Source organism: Lucilia sericata, unplaced genomic scaffold (genome assembly GCF_015586225.1).
Source record: "Lucilia sericata isolate MDLA Ls3-8-SP2 unplaced genomic scaffold, ASM1558622v1 Contig000453F_arrow, whole genome shotgun sequence".
In the NCBI taxonomy this organism is placed as follows: domain Eukaryota; kingdom Metazoa; phylum Arthropoda; class Insecta; order Diptera; family Calliphoridae; genus Lucilia; species Lucilia sericata.
The window spans coordinates 291,325-309,893 of record NW_023994468.1 but is presented as its reverse complement, the minus strand read 5'-3'; the positions used below and the strand labels follow the sequence as shown (position 1 = coordinate 309,893).

General features: G+C 33.4%; 1 pseudogene; it reads right to left on the bottom strand.

The window, feature by feature from the left end:
- Positions 1 to 1,456: 1,456 nt before the first annotated feature.
- The window catches only part of LOC119605029, a 210,416-nt pseudogene continuing 193,303 nt past the window's right edge, over positions 1,457 to 18,569 (bottom strand).

Here is an 18,569-nt window from a genome sequence, read left to right as displayed (position 1 = left end):
AAATTTGCTGTAGTAGAAGCATGATAAGACATGCTTACGTTTTCTAAAGATTTATATTTTGCATACTTGCTGAGGGTTATTTTTTCAATTTTTTTGTTCGTTCTTTTAAAGAAGATTTCAGAAAATACTTTTGAAAAAATACAAAGTTTCTTTTGTAGTATGAAAAAATATGAAAAAATCAAAGAAAATAAAGGGAAACTATTTAAAAATTGTTTTGCAACAAACGGGAGGAGAGGCATAAGTATGAAACAACAAACTTTATAGAAAAAAATCCCCGAAAAAATAGTCAAGTTAAGCGAAAATATGTAAAAATACAAGCAAGTGAAAAATGTAACATATAAAAAATTAACAGCGAAGACAAAAAGTTTTCGTGATTTAAATTTAGTTGGAATTTTTTTTTCTTAAAATTAAAATATGTATGAAGATAGTTTTGTTACCCAAAAGTTGGTTGGTCTAAAAGGGATTTTATGACGGTCTGGTTGGCTGAAGTGATAGAAAGGAAAAGTGTTGCTGCTGTAAATTTGCTGATATTGCTGTTAAAGTCTTTAGACAAACATTGTTGTTGACTGTTGTCATCATTGTATAAAACAGATGTTTAAACGCCACAATATTTTCATGTTGAAATGATGATGCTGACTATGAGAGTGATGCTGACGATGATGTTGGTTTTGATGACAAGGTTCCCTTTTATCACCTTTAAGTGATGTTTAGTTTATAATGTCGACATTATTTTCCCTCCTTCGAACAAAAAAACAACTAAAATTACAAAAATCTGTTTTTTGTCATCAACATTTTTCTTCTACAATTGTTGTTTTTTGTAGAATTTTTCTACTCACTGAAGCGGTCAAAACTAATTGCGGCATAATGTCCATCGTTAGAAAAAAGAACAAGAGGAACGAAGAAAAAAAGATAAAATCAAATTCAGTTTTTTTTTTTCATCTCTATCCAACACAACGCCATCACCACCACCATCATCATAATTTTATTTTCGTTAACCATGTTTTTGTAAGCCCTGGGTTTGGGTTGATTTTGAAAATGCGAAAAAAGTTTGTAAAGAAATTGTATGTAAATGTGATTTATGCAAATGACATTGTGATTTGATGTCTATCTTTAATGCTGTATCGTTGATGTTGATGGTGTGGATGATGCCGTTTTCCATTCCTTCTCTATCTGTTTAGTTTAAATTGTTTTTACTCCATGTTTTTTAACTGCTACCATTGATGGTTGTTGGCTCTTTGGCTGGCTCGTTTTTTAATAGCATCATCGTCAGCGTTCTCATCATCATTTTGTTTAAATTATTATTCTGATATTTATTATTTTTTGTCAAATTTATTTTTCATGTATTTTTTTATGAAATTTATAGTAAATATAGTTCCCTTTGTTTGGGCGCTTGCTAGGACCACTTCCTTTTCCCGCTTTAGCCTTTAGTTTGAGTTGTTTGTTGCTTTTATTTTTTTTTAAAATTTTAGTTTCTGGCTCTTTGGAAGTTTTTACCTTGTAATGGTAATGGTGGTACACCTTCATTGGCCAACTGTAAAGAGTTAAAAAGGAAATATTAACAGAAATTGTAGAAAATAAATTAAAAACTATTAAACGAAAAATAAGCGAAATGAAAAACAAAACTTTAATAAATAAGAAAATTAAGTCTAGTTCGCCCATATAAAACCCTAAAGAATCTACTGAAAAAATAACAAGTTTTAAATAGAGTTCCATATAATCTAGAATATATTTCAGAATATAATATAGACTAGACTGTAGACTAAACTATGGACTAGACTATAGACTATACTATGGACTAGACTATGAACTATACTATGGACTAGATTATATACAGGACTATAGACTGACTATAGACTAGACTATGGACTACACTATAGATTAGACAATCTACTAGACTATAGACTAGCTTATAAGCTAGAATATAGACTTGACTATATACTATACTTTATACTAGACTATAGACTACACTATAGCCTATAATATAGACTAGAATATAAACTGGATTATAGACTAGACTATGTACTATGAAAAATACAAAACTATAATAAAAAGAATCCACTCAAACAATAACAAGCTTTAAAAAGTGTTCCATATAAACTAAAATATAACTCAGAATAGTTATATAGCGAACTAGAACTGAACTAGAACTGAACTAGAACTGAACTAGAACTAAACTAGAACTGAACTAGAACTGAACTAGAACTGAACTAGAACTGAACTAGAACTGAACTAGAACTGAACTAGAACTGCACTACAACTGCACTACAACTGCACTACAATTGAACTACAACTGAACTACAACTGAACTAGAACTGAACTAGAATAGACTATGTACTATGAAAAATACAAAACTATAATAAAAAGAATCCACTGAAACAATAACAAGCTTTAAAAGTGTTCCATATAAACTAAAATATAACTCAGAATAGTTATATAGCGAACTAGAACTGAACTAAAACTGAACTACAACTGAACCAGAACTGAACTAGAACAGAACTAGAACTGAACTAGAACTGAACTAGAACTGCACTACAACTGCACTACAACTGAACTAGAACTGAACTAGAACTGAACTAGAACTGAACTAGAACTGAACTAGAACTGAACTAGAACTGAACTAGAACTGAACTAGAACTGAACTAGAACTGAACTAGAACTGAACTAGAACTGAACTAGAACTGAACTAGAACTGAACTAGAACTGAACTAGAACTGAACTAGAACTGAACTAGAACTGAACTAGAACTGAACTAGAACTGAACTAGAACTGAACTAGAACTGAACTAGAACTGAACTAGAACTGAACTAGAACTGAACTAGAACTGAACTAGAACTGAACTAGAACTGAACTGAACTAGAACTGAACTAGAACTGAACTAGAACTGAACTATAGAACTGAACTAGAACTGAACTAGAACTGAACTAGAACTGAACTAGAACTGAACTAGAACTGAACTAGAACTGAACTAGAACTGAACTAGAACTGAACTAGAACTGAACTAGAACTGAACTAGAACTGAACTAGAACTGAACTAGAACTGAACTAGAACTGAACTAGAACTGAACTAGAACTGAACTAGAACTGAACTAGAACTGAACTAGAACTGAACTAGAACTGAACTAGAACTGAACTAGAACTGAACTAGAACTGAACTAGAACTGAACTAGAACTGAACTAGAACTGAACTAGAACTGAACTAGAACTGAACTAGAACTGAACTAGAACTGAACTAGAACTGAACTAGAAGAACTGAACTAGAACTGAACTAGAACTGAACTAGAACTGAACTAGAACTGAACTAGAACTGAACTAGAACTGAACTAGAACTGAACTAGAACTGAACTAGAACTGAACTAGAACTGAACTAGAACTGAACTAGAACTGAACTAGAACTGAACTAGAACTGAACTAGAACTGAACTAGAACTGAACTAGAACTGAACTAGAACTGAACTAGAACTGAACTAGAACTGAACTAGAACTGAACTAGAACTGAACTAGAACTGAACTAGAACTGAACTAGAACTGAACTAGAACTGAACTAGAACTGAACTAGAACTGAACTAGAACTGAACTAGAACTGAACTAGAACTGAACTAGAACTGAACTAGAACTGAACTAAAACTGAACTAAAACTGAACTAGAACTGAACTAGAACTGAACTAGAACTGAACTAGAACTGAACTAGAACTGAACTAGAACTGAACTAGAACTGAACTGGAACTGAACTAGAACTGAACTAGAACTGAACTAGAACTGACTAGAACTCAACTAGAACTGAACTAGAACTGAACTAGAACTGAACTAGAACTGAACTAGAACTGAACTAGAACTGAACTAGAACTGAACTAGAACTGAACTAGAACTGAACTAGAACTGAACTAGAACTGAACTAGAACTGAACTAGAACTGAACTAGAACTGAACTAGAACTGAACTAGAACTGAACTAGAACTGAACTAGAACTGAACTAGAACTGAACTAGAACTGAACTAGAACTGAACTAGAACTGAACTAGAACTGAACTAGAACTGAACTAGAACTGAACTAAAACTGAACTAGAACTGAACTAGAACTGAGCTAAAACTGAACTTGAACTGAACTAGAACTGAACTAACTCAACTAGAACTGAACTAGAACTGAACTAGAACTGAACTAGAACTGAACTAGAACTGAACTAGAACTGAACTAGAACTGAACTAGAACTGAACTAGAACTGAACTAGAACTGAACTAGAACTGAACTAGAACTGAACTAGAACTGAACTAGAACTGAACTAGAACTGAACTAGAACTGAACTAGAACTGAACTAGAACTGAACTAGAACTGAACTAGAACTGAACTAGAACTGAACTCAGAACTGAACTAGAACTGAACTAGAACTGAACTAGAACTGAACTAGAACTGAACTAGAACTGAACTAAACTGAACTAGAACTGAACTAGAACTGAACTAGAACTGAACTAGAACTGAACTAGAACTGAACTAGAACTGAGCTAAAACTGAACTTGAACTGAACTAGAACTGAACTAGAACTGAACTAGAACTGAACTAGAACTGAACTAGAACTGAACTAGAACTGAACTAGAACTGAACTAGAACTGAACTAGAACTGAACTAGAACTGAACTAGAACTGAACTAGAACTGAACTAGAACTGAACTAGAACTGAACTAGAACTGAACTAGAACTGAACTAGAACTGAACTAGAACTGAACTAGAACTGAACTAGAACTGAACTAGAACTGAACTAGAACTGAACTAGAACTGAACTAGAACTGAACTAGAACTGAACTAGAACTGAACTAGAACTGAACTAGAACTGAACTAGAACTGAACTAGAACTGAACTAGAACTGAACTAGAACTGAACTAGAACTGAACTAGAACTGAACTAGAACTGAACTAGAACTGAACTAGAACTGAACTAGAACTGAACTAGAACTGAACTAGAACTGAACTACAACTGAACTACAACTGAACTACAACTGAACTACAACTGAACTATAACAAGAACTGAACTAGAACTAAACTAGAACTGAACTAGAACTGAAGTAGAACTGAACTAGAACTAAACTAGAACTAAACTAGAACTGAACTAGAACTGAACTAGAACTGAACTAGAACTGAACTAGAACTGAACTAGAACTGAACTAGAACTGAACTATAACTGAACTAGAACTACAACTGAACTAGAACTGAATTAGAACTGACCTAGAACTGAACTAGAACTGAACTAGAACTAGAACTAAAATATAACTGAACTAACTAGAACTAGACTAAAATATGGACTAGACAATAGACTATACTATACACTCGACTATGAACTAAACTATTAACTAGACTATGGACTAGACTATAGACTAGACCATAGGCTAGACTATAGACTAGCCCATAAATTAAACTATAGACTAGATTTGAATATAAATTAGACTAGACTATTTTTTTATATTCATTTACTTCTTTATTTGTAACAATTTTCTACTTTTTTACAATATAGTAACAAATATTATTAAAGAATTAAGTTGATAAAGAAGCAGCATTTCAGGATCATGTATCACTTCTGTAGTTGGATGATAATTCTCATTTTGTAGCACGCCTGATGTCCTTCAGGAGAATAAGTTGAAAAGTGTACATATAATTGATAGTTCATAAATATAGACTGGACTATAGCCTAGCCTATAAACTGGACTATAGACTAGACTATACTATACTATAGACTAGACTATAGACTAAACTATAAACTAGACTATAGACTACACTATAGACTAGACTATAGACTAGACTATAGATTAGACTATAGACTAGACTATAGACTAGACTATAGACTAGACTGTAGACTAGACTATAGACTAGACTATAGACTAGACTATAGACTAGACTGTAGATTAGACTATAGACTAGACTATAGACTAGACTATAGACTAGACAATAGACTAGACTATAGACTAGACTATAGACTAGACTATAGACTAGACTATAGACTAGACTATGGCCTAGACTATGGACTAGACTATAGACTAGACAATAGACTAGACTAACTATAGACTAGACTATAGACTAGACTATAGACTAGACTATAGACTAGACTATAGACTAGACTATAGACTAGACTATAGACTAGACTATAGACTAGACTATAGACTAGACTATAGACTAGACTATAGACTAGACTATAGACTAGATTATAGACTAGACTATAGACTAGACTATAGACTATACTATAGACTACTCTAGTCTACTACTCTACTACTATAGTCTAGTCTATAGTCTAGTCTATAGTCTAGTCTATAGTCTAGTCTATAGTCTAGTCTATAGTCTAGTCTATAGTCTAGTCTATAGTCTAGTCTATAGTCTAGTCTATAGTCTAGTCTATAGTTAGTCTAGTCTATTGTCTAGTCTATAGTCTAGTCCATAGTCTAGGCCATAGTCTAGTCTATAGTCTAGTCTATAGTCTAGTCTATAGTCTAGTCTATAGTCTAATCCATAGTCTAGTCTATGGTCTAGTCTATAGTCTAGTATATGGTCTAGTCTATAGTCTAGTCTATAGTCTAGTCTATAGTCTAGTCTATAGTCTAGTCTATAGTCTAGTCTATAGTCTAGTCTATAGTCTAGTCTATAGTCTAGTCTATAGTCTAGTCTATAGTCTAGTCTATAGTCTAGTCTATAGTCTAGTCTATAGTCTAGTCTATAGTCTAGTCTATAGTCTAGTCTATAGTCTAGTCTATAGTCTAGTCTATAGTCTAGTCTATAGTCTAGTCTATAGTCTAGTCTATAGTCTAGTCTATAGTCTAGTCTATAGTCTAGTCTATAGTCTAGTCTATAGTCTAGTCTATAGTCTAGTCTATAGTCTAGTCTATAGTCTAGTCTATAGTCTAGTCTATAGTCTAGTCTATAGTCTAGTCTATAGTCTAGTCTATAGTCTAGTCTATAGTCTAGTCTATAGTCTAGTCTATAGTCTAGTCTATAGTCTAGTCTATAGTCTAGTCTATAGTCTAGTCTATAGTCTAGTCCATAGTCTAGTCTATAGTCTAGTCTATAGTCTAGTCCTAGTCTAGTCTATAGTCTAGTCTATAGTGTAGTCTATAGTCTAGTCTATAGTCTAGTCCATAGTCTAGGCCATAGTCTAGTCTATAGTCTAGTCCATAGTCTAGTCTATAGTCTAGTCTATAGTCTAGTCTATAGTCTAGTCTATAGTCTAGTCTATAGTCTAGTCTATAGTCTAGTCTATAGTCTAGTCTATAGTCTAGTCTATAGTCTAGTCTATAGTCTAGTCTATAGTCTAGTCTATAGTCTAGTCTATAGTCTAGTATATAGTCTAGTCTATAGTCTAGTCTATAGTCTAGTCTATAGTCTAGTCTATAGTCTAGTCTATAGTCTAGTCTAGTCTATAGTCTAGTCTATAGTCTAGTCTATAGTCTAGTCTATAGTCTAGTCTATAGTCTAGTCTATAGTCTAGTCTATAGTCTAGTCTATAGTCTAGTCTATAGTCTAGTCTATAGTCTAGTCTATAGTCTAGTCTATAGTCTAGTCTATAGTCTAGTCTATAGTCTAGTCTATAGTCTAGTCTATAGTCTAGTCTATAGTCTAGTCTATAGTCTAGTCTATAGTCTAGTCTATAGTCTAGTCTAGTCTATAGTCTAGTATATAGTCTAGTCTATAGTCTAGTCTATAGTCTAGTCTATAGTCTAGTCTATAGTCTAGCCTATAGTCTAGTCTATAGTCTAGTCCATAGTCTAGTCTATAGTCTAGTCTATAGTCTAGTCTATAGTCTAGTCTATAGTCTAGTCTATAGTCTAGTCTATAGTCTAGACTATAGTCTAGTCTATAGTCTAGTCTATAGTCTAGTCTATAGTCTAGTCTATAGTCTAGTCTATAGTCTAGTCCATAGTCTAGGCCATAGTCTAGTCTATAGTCTAGTCTATAGTCTAGTCTATAGTCTAGTCTATAGTCTAGTCTATAGTCTAGTCTATAGTCTAGTCTATAGTCTAGTCTATAGTCTAGTCTATAGTCTAGTCTATAGTCTAGTCTATAGTCTAGTCTATAGTCTAGTCTATAGTCTAGTCTATAGTCTAGTCTATAGTCTAGTCTATAGTCTAGTCTATAGTCTAGTCTATAGTCTAGTCTATAGTCTAGTCTATAGTCTAGTCTATAGTCTAGTCTATAGTCTAGTCTATAGTCTAGTCTATAGTCTAGTCTATAGTCTAGTCTATAGTCTAGTCTATAGTCTAGTCTATAGTCTAGTCTATAGTCTAGTCTATAGTCTAGTCCATAGTCTAGTCTATAGTCTAGTCTATAGTCTAGTCCATAGTCTAGTCTATAGTCTAGTCTATAGTCTAGTCTATAGTCTAGTCTATAGTCTAGTCTATAGTCTAGTCTATAGTCTAGTCTATAGTCTAGTCTATAGTCTAGTCTATAGTCTAGTACTAGTCTAGGCCATAGTCTAGTCTATAGTCTAGTCCATAGTCTAGTCTATAGTCTAGTCTATAGTCTAGTCTATAGTCTAGTCTATAGTCTAGTCTATAGTCTAGTCTATAGTCTAGTCTAAGTCTAGTCTATAGTCTAGTCTATAGTCTAGTCTATAGTCTAGTCTATAGTCTAGTCTATAGTCTAGTCTAGTCTATAGTCTAGTCTATAGTCTAGTCTATAGTCTAGTCTATAGTCTAGTCTATAGTCTAGTCTATAGTCTAGTCTATAGTCTAGTCTATAGTCTAGTCTATAGTCTAGTCTATAGTCTAGTCTATAGTCTAGTCTATAGTCTAGTCTATAGTCTAGTCTATAGTCTAGTCTATATAGTCTAGTCTATAGTCTAGTCTATAGTCTAGTCTATAGTCTAGTCTATAGTCTAGTCTATAGTCTAGTCTATAGTCTAGTCTATAGTCTAGTCTATAGTCTAGTCTATAGTCTAGTCTATAGTCTAGTCTATAGTCTAGTCTATAGTCTAGTCTATAGTCTAGTCTATAGCCTAGTCTATAGTCTAGTCTATAGTCTAGTCTATAGTCTAGTCTATAGTCTAGTCTATAGTCTAGTCTATAGTCTAGTCTATAGTCTAGTCTATAGTCTAGTCTATAGTCTAGTCTATAGTCTAGTCTATAGTCTAGTCTATAGTCTAGTCTATAGTCTAGTCTAGTCTATAGTCTAGTCTATAGTCTAGTCTATAGTCTAGTCTATAGTCTAGTCTATAGTCTAGTCTATAGTCTAGTCTATAGTCTAGTCTATAGTCTAGTCTATAGTCTAGTCTATAGTCTAGTCTATAGTCTAGTCTATAGTCTAGTCTATAGTCTAGTCTATAGTCTAGTCTATAGTCTAGTCTATAGTCTAGTCTAGTCTATAGTCTAGTATATATCTAGTCTATAGTCTAGTCTATAGTCTAGTCTATAGTCTAGTCTAGTCCATAGTCTAGGCCATAGTCTAGTCTATAGTCTAGTCTATAGTCTAGTCTATAGTCTAGTCTATAGTCTAGTCTATAGTCTAGTCTATAGTCTAGTCTATAGTCTAGTCTGTAGTCTAGTCTATAGTCTAGTCTATAGTCTAGTCTATAGTCCAGTCTATAGTCTAGTCTATAGTCTAGACTATAGACTAGTCTAGTCTAGTCTAGTCTATAGTCTAGTCTAGTCTATAGTCTAGTCTAGTCTAGTCTAGTCTATAGTCTAGTCTAGTCTAGTCTAGTCTATTCTAGACTAGTCTAGTCTATAGTCTATAGTCTATAGTCTAGTCTAGTCTAGTCTATAATCTAGTGTAGTCTATAGTTTAGTCTATAGTCTAGTCTATAGTCTAGTCTATAGTCTAGTCTATAGTCTAGTCTATAGTCTAATCTTAGTCTAGTCTATAGTCTAGTCTATAGTCTAGTCTATAGTCTAGTCTATAGTCTAGTCTATATTCTAGTCTATAGTCTAGTCTATAGTCTAGTCTATGTCTAGTCTATAGTCTAGTCTATAGTCTAGTCTATAGTCTAGTCTATAGTATAGCCTATAGTGTAGTCTATAGTCTAGTCTATAGTCTAGTCTATAGTCTAGTCTATAGTCTAGTCTAGTCTAGTCTAGTCTAGTCTAGTCTAGTCTAGTCTAGTCTAGTCTAGTCTAGTCTAGTCTATAGTCTAGTCTAGTCTAGTCTAGTCTAGTCTATAGTCTAGTCTAGTCTATAATCTAGTCTATAGTCTAGTCTATAGTCTAGTCTATAGTCTAGTCTATAGTCTAGTCTATAGTCTAGTCTATAGTCTAGTCTATAGTCTAGTCTATAGTCTAGTCTATAGTCTAGTCTATAGTCTAGTCTATAGTCGTCATAGTCTAGTCTATAGTCTAGTCTATAGTCTAGTCTATAGTCTAGTCTATAGTCTAGTCTATAGTCTAGTCTATAGTCTAGTCTATAGTCTAGTCATAGTCTAGTCTATAGTCTAGTCTATAGTCTAGTCTATAGTCTAGTCTATAGTCTAGTCTATAGTCTAGTCTATAGTCTAGTCTATAGTCTAGTCTATAGTCTAGTCTATAGTCTAGTCTATAGTCTAGTCTATAGTCTAGTCTATAGTCTAGTCTATAGTCTAGTCTATAGTCTAGTCTAGTCTAGTCTATAGTCTAGTCTATAGTCTAGTCTATAGTCTAGTCTATAGTCTAGTCTATAGTCTAGTCTATAGTCTAGTCTATAGTCTAGTCTATAGTCTAGTCTATAGTCTAGTCTATAGTCTAGTCTATAGTCTAGTCTATAGTCTAGTCTATAGTCTAGTCTATAGTCTAGTCTATAGTCTATAGTCTAGTCTATAGTCTAGTCTATAGTCTAGTCTATAGTCTAGTCTATAGTCTAGTCTATAGTCTAGTCTATAGTCTAGTCTATAGTCTAGTCTATAGTCTAGTCTAGTCTAGTGTAGTCTAGTATAGTCTAGTCTATAGTCTAGTCTATAGTCTAGTCTATAGTCTAGTCTATAGTCTAGTGTATAGTCTAGTGTATAGTCTAGTGTATAGTCTAGTCTATAGTCTAGTCTATAGTCTAGTGTATAGTCTAGTGTATAGTCTAGTCTATAGTCTAGTCTATAGTCTAGTCTATAGTCTAGTCTATAGTCTAGTCTATAGTCTAGTCTATAGTCTAGTCTATAGTCTAGTCTATGTCTAGTCTATAGTCTAGTCTATAGTCTAGTCTATAGTCTAGTCTATAGTCTAGTCTATAGTCTAGTCTATAGTCTAGTCTATAGTCTAGTCTATAGTCTAGTCTATAGTCCTAGTCTATAGTCTAGTCTATAGTCTAGTCTATAGTCTAGTCTATAGTCTAGTCTATAGTCTAGTCTATAGTCTAGTCTATAGTCTAGTCTATAGTCTAGTCTATAGTCTAGTCTATATATCTAGTTATAGTCTAGTCTATAGTCTAGTCTATAGTCTAGTCTATAGTCTAGTCTATAGTCTAGTCTATAGTCTAGTCTATAGTCTAGTCTATAGTCTAGTCTATAGTCTAGTCTATAGTCTAGTCTATAGTCTAGTCTATAGTCTAGTCTATAGTCTAGTCTATAGTCTAGTCTAGTCTATAGTCTAGTCTAGTCTAGTCTAGTCTAGTCTAGTCTAGTCTAGTCTAGTCTAGTCTAGTCTAGTCTAGTCTAGTCTAGTCTAGTCTAGTCTAGTCTAGTCTATAGTCTAGTCTAGTCTATAGTCTAGTCTAGTCTAGTCTAGTATGTCTAGTCTATAGTCTAGTCTATAGTCTAGTCTATAGTCTAGTCTATAGTCTAGTCTATAGTCTAGTCTATAGTCTAGTCTAGTCTAGTCTATAGTCTGGTCTAGTCTACAGTCTAGTCTAGTCTAGTCTAGTCTAGTCTAGTCTAGTCTAGTCTAGTCTAGTCTATAGTCTAGTCTAGTCTAGTCTAGTCTAGTCTATAGTCTAGTCTATAGTCTAGTCTATAGTATAGTCTATAGTATAGTCTAGTCTATAGTCTAGTGTAGTCTAGTCTAGTCTAGTTTAGTCTAGTCTATAGTATAGTCTAGTGTAGTCTAGTGTAGTCTAGTCTAGGTCTGGTCTAGTCTAGGCTAGGCTAGGCTAGGCTAGTCTATAGTCTATAGTCTAGTAGTCTAGTCTAGTCTAGTCTATAGTCTAGTCTAGTCTAGTCTATAGTTTATAGTCTAGTCTATAGTCTAGTCTATAGTCTAGTCTATAGTCTAGTCTATAGTCTAGTCTAGTAGTCTAGTCTATAGTCTAGTCTATAGTCTAGTCTATAGTCTAGTCTATAGTCTAGTCTATAGTCTAGTCTATAGTCTAGTCTATAGTCTAGTCTATAGTCTAGTCTATAGTCTAGTCTATAGTCTAGTCTATAGTCTAGTCTATAGTCTAGTCATAGTCTAGTCTATAGTCTAGTCTATAGTCTAGTCTATAGTCTAGTCTATAGTCTAGTCCATAGTAGTCCATAGTCTAGTCTATGGTCTAGTCTATGGTCTAGTCTATGGTCTAGTCTATGGTCTAGTCTATAGTCTAGTCTATAGTCTAGTCTATAGTCTAGTCTATAGTCTAGTCTATAGTCTAGTCTATAGTCTAGTCTATAGTCTAGTCTAAGTCTAGTCTATAGTCTAGTCTATAGTCTAGTCTATAGTCTAGTCTATAGTCTAGTCTATAGTCTAGTCTATAGTCTAGTCTATAGTCTAGTCTATAGTCTAGTCTATAGTCTAGTCTATAGTCTAGTCATAGTCTAGTCTATAGTCTAGTCTTAGTCTAGTCTATAGTCTAGTCTAGTTTATAGACTGAGTCTATAGTCTAGTCTATAGTCTAGTCTATAGTCTAGTCTATAGTCTAGTCTATAGTCTAGTCTATAGTCTAGTCTATAGTCTAGTCTATAGTCTAGTCTATAGTCTAGTCTATAGTCTAGTCTATAGTCTAGTCTATAGTCTAGTCTATAGTCTAGTCTAGTCTAGTCTATAGTCTAGTCTATAGTCTAGTCTATATCTAGTCTATAGTCTAGTCTATAGTCTAGTCTATAGTCTAGTCTATAGTCTAGTATAGTCTAGTCTATCTCTAGTCTATAGTCCTAGTCTATAGTCGTCTATAGTCTAGTCTATAGTCTAGTCTATAGTCTAGTCTATAGTCTAGTCTATAGTCTAGTCTATAGTCTAGTCTATAGTCTAGTCTATAGTCTAGTCTATAGTCTAGTCTATAGTCTAGTCTATAGTCTAGTCTATAGTCTAGTCTATAGTCTAGTCTATAGTCTAGTCTATAGTCTAGTCTATAGTCTAGTCTATAGTCTAGTCTATAGTCTAGTCTATAGTCTAGTCTATAGTCTAGTCTATAGTCTAGTCTATAGTCTAGTCTATAGTCTAGTCTATAGTCTAGTCTATAGTCTAGTCTATAGTCTAGTCTATAGTCTAGTCTATAGTCTAGTCTATAGTCTAGTCTATAGTCTAGTCTATAGTCTAGTCTATAGTCTAGTCTATAGTCTAGTCTATAGTCTAGTCTATAGTCTAGTCTATAGTCTAGTCTAGTCTAGTCTATAGTCTAGTCTAGTCTAATCTAGTCTAGTTCTATAGTCTAGTCTATAGTCTAGTCTATAGTCTAGTCTATAGTCTAGTCTATAGTCTAGTCTTATAGTCTAGTCTATAGTCTAGTCTATAGTCTAGTCTATAGTCTAGTCTATAGTCTAGTCTATAGTCTAGTCTATAGTCTAGTCTATAGTCTAGTCTATAGTCTAGTCTATAGTCTAGTCTATAGTCTAGTCTATAGTCTAGTCTATAGTCTAGTCTATAGTCTAGTCTATAGTCTAGTCTATAGTCTAGTCTATAGTCTAGTCTATAGTCTAGTCTATAGTCTAGTCTATAGTCTAGTCTATAGTCTAGTCTATAGTCTAGTCTATAGTCTAGTCTATAGTCTAGTCTATAGTCTAGTCTATAGTCTAGTCTATAGTCTAGTCTATAGTCTAGTCTATAGTCTAGTCTAAGTCTAGTCTATAGTCTAGTCTATAGTCTAGTCTAGATCTAGTCTATAGTCTAGTCTATAGTCTAGTCTATAGTCTAGTCTATAGTCTAGTCTAGTGTAGTCTAGTCTAGTGTAGTCTAGTCCTAGTGTAGTCTAGTCTAGTATAGTCTAGTCTATAGTCTAGTCTATAGTCTAGTCTATAGTCTAGTGTAGTCTAGTGTATAGTCTAGTCTATAGTCTAGTCTATAGTCTAGTCTATAGTCTAGTCTATAGTCTAGTCTATAGTCTAGTCTATAGTCTAGTCTATAGTCTAGTCTATAGTCTAGTCTATAGTCTAGTCTATAGTCTAGTCTATAGTCTAGTCTATAGTCTAGTCTATAGTCTAGTCTATAGTCTAGTCTATAGTCCTATAGTCTAGTCTATAGTCTAGTCTATAGTCTAGTCTATAGTCTAGTCTATAGTCTAGTCTATAGTCTAGTCTATAGTCTAGTCTATAGTCTAGTCTATAGTCTAGTCTATAGTCTAGTCTATAGTCTAGTCTATAGTCTAGTCAATAGTCTAGTCTATAGTCTAGTCTATAGTCTAGTCTATAGTCTAGTCTATAGTCTAGTCTATAGTCTAGTCTATAGTCTAGTCTATAGTCTAGTCTATAGTCTAGTCTATGGTCTAGTCTATAGTCTAGTCTATAGTCTAGTCTTTAGTCTAGTCTATAGTCTAGTCTATAGTCTAGTCTATAGTCTAGTCTATAGTCTAGTCTATAGTCTAGTTTATAGTCTAGTCTATAGTCTAGTCTATAGTCTAGTCTATAGTCTAGTCTATAGTCTAGTCTATAGTCTAGTCTATAGTCTAGTCTATAGTCTAGTCTATAGTCTAGTCTATAGTCTAGTCTATAGTCTAGTGTATAGTCTAGTGTATAGTCTAGTTTATATTCTAGTCTATATTCTAGTCTATAGTCTAGTCTATAGTCTAGTCTATAGTCTAGTCTATAGTTTAGTCTATAGTCTAGTCGATAGTCTAGTCTATAGTCTAGTCTATAGTCTAGTCTATAGTCCAGTCTATAGTCTAGTCTATAGTCTAGTCTATAGTCTAGTGTATAGTCTAGTGTATAGTCTAGTCTATAGTCTAGTCTATAGTCTAGTCTATAGTCTAGTCTATAGTCTAGTATATAGTCTAGTCTATAGTCTAATCTATTGTCTAGTCTATAGTCTAGTCTATAGTCTATACTATAGACTAGTCCAGTCCAATCTATAGTCTAGTCCAGTCCAATCTATAGTCTAGTCCAGTCCAATCTATAGTCTAGTCTATTGTCTAGTCTAGTCTATTATCTAGTCTAGTCTAGTCTACATTCTAGTCTAGTCTAGTCGAGTGTCTAGTCTAGTCTATAATCTAGTCTAGTCTAGTCTGGTCTATAGTCTAGTCTATAGTCTAGCCTATAGTCTAGTCTATATTCTAGTCTATAGTCTAGTCTATAGTCTAGTATGTAGCCTAGTCTATAGTCTAGACTACAGTCTATTCTATAGTCTAGTCTATAGTCTAGTCTATAGCCTAGTCTATAGTCTGTTCTAAAGTCTGGTCTATAGTCTAGTCTGTAGTATAGTCTATAGTCTAGTCTATAGTCTAAGCTATAGTCTAGTCTATAGTCTAATCTATAGCCTAGTCTATAGTCTAGTTTATAATCTACCTATAGACAAGACTATCGCACAATTTAAAAAACGGCTACTGATTATGCACAATTTTAATACAATTCAGCAGCAGTTATGTAAAGTTAAATAAAAATTAAACGTATAATCACTGAAAAAATCCCGTTTCATTAACATACAAAGAAACTAATCATTATGCTAAATGTAGTGTAAACAGAAAAGAAATTTTCATTAAAAATTAAATTTAAAATTAAGAAACAAACCCTCTGAATATTTTAGCTCAATTTTATGTTACCAAGAAGTAAAAATACAAACATGACACAAAACAAATTCATGTTTACGGCAATTAACCATAAAAATACTTAAAATGCTAAAATGAGACTCACAGACACATACACACCTATACACGCAGATACACAAATACAAGAAAACACAAAATTTATGCCTTTCCGCTTAAAGGCGGAAACGGAAATTGTTTTGTTGCTGTTACATTTTACTCTCCCACTCATTAAGTTTGCTTTTCCTTTTTTACTAAGTTTTTTTTCTTTTTTTTAATACATTCAATGCAAATTTATAAAAATTGTACATATTTTTAGAAATAATTTGTTATATATTTTTTTTTGCTTGTTTTCCTTTTTTTTATAACAGAGTTACAATTTTGTTTTGTATAGCATTTAATTAGGGGGTTTTTATTTTAGACCAGCTTGGACCAATTTTTTCTTATAATTTTGGTCTATTTTTGTGGTGTTTTTTCTTTAAACAAACTTAATTGGTGTTAATTAGAATAAAAACAACAACTTTTGCTGACTTTACGCTACGAATATGAAGATAAATGGGAGAAAAAAAGGTCTACAGAAATATCTGTTTTTTATCTTGATTATTTTCTGTAGTAAATTATAAAATTATGAAGATTAAATAACTTGTCTTGAGGTTATTTTTACGCCATTCTAGCGTAATGAATCCCTGTTTGTTATATTTGCAACAGCAACAGAAAACATCAGTTTATATGTATGTATTAGTTGAAGGTGTTATGAAGATAATTTTATTTGTTTGTAGGATGACCAAAAATTGCTGTAGAAAATTATCTCCTATTGGTGGCCTCCGGCAGGTTGGTGGATAGTGTTCTAGTCTGGTAGACCGGAGGTGGGGAGCGCCACCGGAGGCACAGGAAAGGAGCGCCAACGAACGAAAACGAACGAAGAACGAACGAACGAACGAACGAACGAACGAACGAAAGAACGAACGAACGAACGAGAACAACGAACGAACGAACGAACGAACGAACGAACGAACGAACGAACGAACGAGAACGAACGAACGAACGAACGAACGAACGAACGAACGAACGAACGAACGAACGAACGAACGAAACGAACGAACGAACGAACGAACGAACGAACGAACGAACGAAAGAACGAACGAAAACGAACGAAACGAACGAACGAGAACGAACGAACGAACGAAACGAACGAACGAACGAACGAACGAACGAAAACGAACGAACGAACGAACGAACGAAAACGAAACGAACGAACGAACGAACGAACGAACGAACGAACGAACGAACAAGAACGAACGAACGAACGAACGAACGAACGAACGAACAACGAACACGAACGAAGAACGAACGAACGAAACGAACGAACGAACGAACGAACGAACGAACGAACGAACGAACGAACGAACTAACGAAGAACGAACGAACGAACGAACGAAACGAACGAACGAACTAACTAACTAACGAACTAACGAACTAACGAACTAACTAACGAACTAACTAACAACGAACGAACTAACGAACTAACTCACTAACGAACGAACTAAGAACAACTCACTAACTAACTAACGAACTAACTAACTAACTAACTAAGACTAACTAACTAACTAACTAACTAACTAACTAACTAACTAACTAACTAACTAACTAACTAACTAACTAACTAACTAACCTAACTAACTAACTCTAACTAACTAACTCCTATTGGAGGACAGTTTTCGCTTAGAAAATAGTCTGTATGTAGACAGTTTTCCTTTAGAAAACCTCTCCTATTGGGCACAGTAGAAAATCGTCTCCTACTGGAGATAGTCTTTCCATAGAAAATTTGCCTTCTATTGCACACAGTTTTTCCTATAGAAAATTGTCTCTTTTTGGAGACAGTTTTCCTATAGAAATTTGAAGAAAGTTTTCCCATAGAATATTGTCTCCTATAGAAAATTCTTATACAAAATTTTCTTCTTGTTGGGACAGTTTTCTTATAGAAAATGGTCTCTTTTTTGAGACGGTTTTCTTATAAAAATTTTTCTCCTTTTTGAGACAGTTTTCTTATAAAAAAAATTGTCCCCTTTTAGAAAATTATCTACTTTTTGAAACAGTTTTATAGAAAATTGTCTCCTTTTCGAGACAGTTTTCTTATAAAATTTTTTCTCCTTTTCGAGACAGTTTTCTCATAAAAAATTATCTCCTTTTTGAAACAGTTTTCTTATAGAAAATTGTCTCCTTTTGGAGATAGTTTTCTTATAGAAAATTGTCTTCTTTTTGAGACAGTTTTTTTATAGAAAATTGTCTCCTTTTTAAGACAGTTTTTTTTTATAGAAAACGGTTTTCTTTTGGAGACTGTTTTCTTCTAGGAAATTGTCTACCTTTGGAGACAGCTTTCTTATAGAAAATGATCTTCTTTTGTAGACAGTTATCTTACAGAAAACTGTCTAATATCTTTAAATCTCTTTAAATAAATTCATTTAAACTTAATTAATTTTAAAACATTAACAAAATATTTTCACCAAAACCCTTCAGCTTATCACTCAAAAGCCATAGATGCTAAAGCTTAACAACACCAAAGCAGACAGTGAAAGAAAAAAATCAAAATATTTCAAGTAATTTACTTTTATGTCATTCTAAACTACTCTCTTTTCATGAACAACATCAACATCTATCTATAGATAACAAAAAAACCTACAATGAAGTTTTGCATTGAAAAGAAATAATAAAAGAATAAAATATAAAATTAAAATGTATAGAAAGAAATATCAAATATCGCTGTTATCGTCGCTTTGATGCGGA